Raw genomic sequence first — 6,000 nt, 5'->3', positions numbered from 1 at the left:
GTCACAGTGAAAAGACAGGACTCAATAATGGATGACTCAGGCAAGAAGGAACAGTACTCGAAGACGGGCATATTCGGAAGAATATACCAGCACAGTACAACCCGTGAACAAAAGGCATTTACACTCAACTACCACCATACAACTACATCTGACAACAGCAGACCATCAAAGAATACGCCAAGACCTCGCGTCCGAGTTCTTCCTGAACAAAACAACAAGGATATACGCTCGGAAGCTGCATGCTGCGAAACTACTCGGATGATGGTTTAATCCAAGACTAAAGGGCTACTTCGGAAAGATGCCGCAAAACTACTCAAATGATGACATAATCCAACTCTCAGGGACTACTTTAGAACACAAATTTTCAAACAACATAAAGATTCAAGACCCTCCAACTTTTTGTTCCAAATAGCAAGAGACTCGGAGGCTACACTCAGTGAGTGCACTTTTTCTTTGAAAAAGCGCACGTCACCAAAAGACTTCCTGAACGCAGACCACTTCAAGACATTCCGACAAAAAGAACCCGGAACGAGCCATATTCGAGTTCTTTTTGATAAAACTTCAACGAACGAACAGAGCAACTTCAAGACAAGATCCTCCAGCTCCTTGTTCCAAATAGCAAGAGGCTCGGGGGCTACAACCAGATAAATGTACTTTTTCTTCAAAAAAGCACTCACCACTCGAAGCTCCCAAGAAGTGCTACAAGGTTTCACTCCAGAAAGCACTCGGATGACATTTGTTCCTACTCAACAAGACTTGAAGGAGCAAAACGAGACTTTCGGAGCTCAACTATGAAGTGCTCGGGGACTTGTTGATGTGGGACCCACAGAATACCCTGCAAGGGAGAGAGAAGATCTAGTCCAACTAGGATTCTTCCCATGTAATCTTAGTAGTAGTACTATTCAGTAATCCTACTAGAAAATCTCATTGTAAACCGACTAGGACTTTGGCCTCCTAACAATATAAAGGAGGGCAGGGCTCCTAAGTGAGAAGGACAATTGTACATAATACTTCATAATCAATCCAACGCAGAGGCTAACGCCGGCTGGACGTAGGGTTGTTACTCGACTATAGTCGAGGGCCTGAACCAGGATAAATCGACTGTCTCTCGCGTTCACCGTCGAGTTCCGCATACGCTGAAGCCCAAACGTACTGCCTCGGGTATCCCTGTGGCAGGCTATCGGTGGTGAAACATCGACACAACCACCAAGAGTAACAAGTGAATCCCGCATCGAAACATAAATACCAAGTGCCTCTAGATGCAATCACTCAAGCAATGCACTTGGATTCTCTCCCAATCTTACAATGATGATGGATGAATGATGGAGATGAGTGGGAGGGCTTTGGCTAAGCTCACAAGGTTGCTATGTCAATGCAAATGGCCAAAAGAGTGAGCTAGAGCCGGCCATGGGGCTTAAATAGAAGCCCTCACGAAATAGAGCCGTTGTACCCCTTCACTGGGCACAACACGGGGTGACCGGACGCGCCGGTCAGATTGACCAGACGCTGGACCTCAGTGTCCGGTTACGTGATGCATGCCACGTGTCCCCTCTCTTTAAATACTGAGCGCATGATCCCAACGGTCAAGTGATGACCGGGCGCGCTGCTGCGAAGTGATCGGACGCAGGACCTCAGCGTCCGGTCGTTTCCAGTAAGCATCCAGAAGTGAAAAATCACGACCGGACGCGTCCGGTCATGCCTGACCAGACTCTCCCAACGTCCGGTCACTCGATGTCTCCTCTGTGTGCTGCCACGTCAGCAGGACCGGACGCACCCGTCAGCGTCCGGTCAGAGACCGTCGCCAGCGTCTTCGCTGCTTCTACTGACCGGACGCGGCGGTCCTACCGAGACCAGCGTCCGGTCACTTACAGTGACCTCTGTCTTTTCTGTATTGAGCGCCGGTGGCATCGTCGGACTGTCCGCACTCTACGCCGCGGACACTCCGCCGGTGAAGTTTCTAACCCTTACTCAAATGTGCCAACACCAAGTGTATCACCTTGCGCACATGTGTTAGCATATTTTCACAAACATTTTCAAGGGTGTTAGCACTCCACTAGATCCTAAATGCATATGCAATGAGTTAGAGCATCTAGTGGCACTTTGATAACCGCATTTCGATACGAGTTTCACCCCCTCTTAATAGTACGACTATTGATCCTAAATATGATCACACTCACTAAGTGTCTCGATCACTAAAACAAAATGGCTCCTACAATTTATACCTTTGCCTTGAGCCTTTTGTTTTTCTCTTTCTTCTTTTCAAGTCCAAGCACTTGATCATCACCATGGAATCACCATCGTCATGTTATGATCTTCATTTTCTTCACCGCTTGGAGTAGTGCTACCTATCTCATAATCACTTTGATAAACTAGGTTAGCACTTAGGGTTTCATCAATTCACCAAAACTAAACTAGAGCTTTTCACGACAAATGCTCCAGCAAGCAGGCGAGGGGGGTGAGCTTCGTGTGAAGCCATACCGTTGGCGAGTTGCCCGCGCCGCTGGCGCACGATGAGCTCCATGCGCCTCCGTCGAGCTCCACAACGATAAGCCTCCATTCGTCCAAGCAACAAGATGACATTGCATTGAAAACTCATGTTGCAAAGGTATGTTTTAAGTGTTTCAGATGTTCATCTGGATGTTGCAAGTGTTTTATCTTGATATTGCGAAAGTAGATCGAGATGTTGCACATGTTGCAATGGCTATACATGTATGTTTTAAGTGTATGTTCCGAATGTTTCATCTGTTTTTCCAGACGTATGTTTGCAAGTGTTTTATCTGGATGTTGCATATGTTTTTGCAATTGTTTCAAACATATGTTCCATGTGTTTCAGTTATTTCTATACGTATGTTGCAAGTGTTTCATTTGAATGTTTCAAAAGTAGATCTGGTGTTACAACAAGTGTTTCATATATATATATTTCAAAGTGTTTCATCTGCCTTCAGTCGTATGTTACAAGTATTGCATCTGAATATTTTAAAATAAATCGAGTGTTGCATCTTCCTTCTCGCTTTTCTGCCTCACATCAGTGTCTTCCTCCTCCAAATCCGACCAAGCATCTATCGCCCCCTCCCTCCTCTTTCTCGATGGTGGTGACACTCAGGCCGACACGGGTCCCATGTGGGCACGCAAAACGATGTGAAAACGACTTGCTGGCAGGGGCGTCTGGACGCTCCATCCATCCAGACGTGCGAGCATTAGTCAATTCCGTCTTTTATTAGATTTTTTTCTTTCCTTCTTTTTTTTCCCTAATCAGAAGACGTTGCGTCAGTGCAGTTGGCCTCACATTGTTTGATTATTCGGAGGATTGCTAGAAACATGCTCACATTATTGATTATTTAGAGGATTGTTACAAACCTGCATTGTAAAAATTGATCTACGACTTGTGCTCCTTGTCCCACGTGGCCTCGAAAGATCCTCAACTTGAAGGTTGGCGAGGCAACCTCGTGTCTTTTTTTTTCTCTCTCCCCCGCGTCCTGATCCTGAACTATCACACACAGGTCACAGTACCTCAATTTTCTGCGGGGATGAAGGAGAGAGAGCAAGCGACAGTTCCGAAAGGCTCAGCTTGACGGACGGACCACAAGATGAGGGTTACTGGCGAACACACGTTGCAACTAACAACATGAGGGTTATGGTTGTGGCCCTAAGGCTATCCGCACTCGTCGACCTCTATTTTCATCTTTAAAAAGGAATATTCTATTCTAGTCATCGAGATTTTCTACTCTATATCCATTTCTTCTGCACCCGTGTTATCTCTATCCCATACTCTATACCCACTATTCCCTATTTTATTTCCCTCACTCCCTAACTCTGTTTCTTTCTCTTGCTACAGTGTTTAGCGTTGTACGGACTAACCGCTACCTGCAGCGGTGCGCTGTGCGGCCAGAACGCGTGACAGCGTTTGCAGGCGCGTTTGCAGAGCTGCGGTGCGGCTGTCCAGGCGCGCGCGCGCGTTTGCAGATGCGTTTACCGCTCTGCGGTGCGGACAAGCCTAACCTGCAACACGCCACACAGTGCATAGCTGTTATTTGGTTCACCTGTAAACTGCGGCGGCACATGTTTTTATGGTGCAAATTTCCGTCACAGCTGCGGCACAGAATTCTAACGACGCACCTTAGGGCATGTTTGGTTCCCTGCATCCACCTGAACCAGGCTGGCGGGATGCAGGGACCGGCCGTTTGGTTGCCTGCTCACCTGCTTGAACCAGGCTCTGCGCGTGCACGAGGCACCCCGCGGCCAGGCTCTGCTGGAACGAGCAAATCGGCCGTTCCTGCCGGGCCTGGCTCGCTGGATGCAGCTGCTTTCACACCTAATGACACTATTAGTGTATGATTAGTGAATATCAAGTGATATTAATGTATTTTAAAGATGTTTAAGACATAGTTAGATAAAATAAGTACTTTAGGAGTGTATTTGCATAAAATAAAAAATCATATTCATAACCTTGTAATATTTTTATCTCATGCCATATATCTTCATACAAGCAACCAAACAACATATCTTCTCAGCCAGGCTAAATCGACGCAGTCAACAAACATGACAAGTCGCATGCACTTAGCCTATCCCATGTGAGCTAGGCTCTACTAGTACGCGAACCAAACAGGCCCTTAGGTGTCGCCACCGTCGGATGTGGCTGTGAGCCAAACACATCCAACACTTCTAGTTGAGTAGTAGCCTCAATCTCCATAGCAGCTTGTAGAGGTAATAGACGCTTGCTCTGACATAAAGTTAAAACCACTACTAAAGAATGCACTGTCGCAAAAAACAAGACCATGCTAGGAAAAGGAAAGAGACCAACAGCCTGTTCGTTTCGTCATAAACGATCATAAATTATTTACTGCTAGCTGATTTAGCGTGAGAAAAAAATATTATTTTAACTTATAATCTACGATTATATAAGCTCAGCCGAACAGGCTGAGGGCAACAAAACTGTAAACCTAAAGTACCTGTGATATGAGTACGATGCAAGGAGAGTAGCATGGATGCGAGATGGGTGGTTTAGGACGTGCCCAATGCACCTTGCTTCCATGCTGCCCAATGACACGTGTTAGATAGCAGTCCATGTCATAGGGGTTGATAGCTTCGCAGGCTGTAAGGTATGTTTGCAGAAGCTAAGCTACGATCTCCTCAACTGACAAAAGGCGAAGGCATTGGCTGGAGCAAGCATTATGGCGAGGAGGCATCGTACCGTGACATCATCTTCCCATACTAGCGTGCATATGCCAGCAACTGACATGACTCGTGGGACTAAGCCCGTGTTTAGTTGTCAGGCCAAATTCTAAAAAAGTGCTACAGTATCTATCATATCGAATCTTGCGATATATGTATGGAGCATTAAATGTAGGTGAAAAAAAACTAATTGCTCAGTTTGGTTGAAAATCGCGAGACGAACGTTTTGAGCCTAATTAGACTATAATTGAACATTAATTGCCAAATAAAAAACGAAAGTGCTACATTAGCCCAAAATCCAAAATTCACCCAACTAAACACCCTCTAAAAATTATAGTCTGCCTTGAGAGAATAGTAACCCGAGATTACCTCTGGTCTACATGGATCCGTACTTTTAGGTGACGCTAACATTGATGACTGCCAACGTTGGCCCTCAAAGACTCTAGGCACTGTTCGCTTGTCTTATACAGCCTGTTCGTTAGGCTGTGGCTTGTCGTAAACAATCGTAAATTTCTAGTTAGAATAGTATTTTTCTCTCACACAAATCAGCCAGCAGTACTTCTTCACGAACCAGCAGCGATACGAACCAGCCAACCGAACAGGCTGATAATCCGTACTTTTCAACTTATTTTTTTAACAAAAAAATATTTTTCTCTCACAACAAATCAGCCGGAACCGTATTTTGGCTTAGCAAAGTGAAGGGGGCCATATACCTATGTGGCCTCTCATTTTATTACGAGGCTAAGATCACTAACCAACATTGTGGCTGCCCAACTGCCCTCGTCAACCGGTCTACTCACATGAGAGCTACTTTTCCTCTAGCCACTG

Source organism: Miscanthus floridulus, chromosome 8, assembly GCF_019320115.1.
Source record: "Miscanthus floridulus cultivar M001 chromosome 8, ASM1932011v1, whole genome shotgun sequence".
Classification (NCBI taxonomy): Eukaryota; Viridiplantae; Streptophyta; class Magnoliopsida; order Poales; family Poaceae; genus Miscanthus; species Miscanthus floridulus.
Note: the sequence above shows the minus strand (reverse complement) of the source record.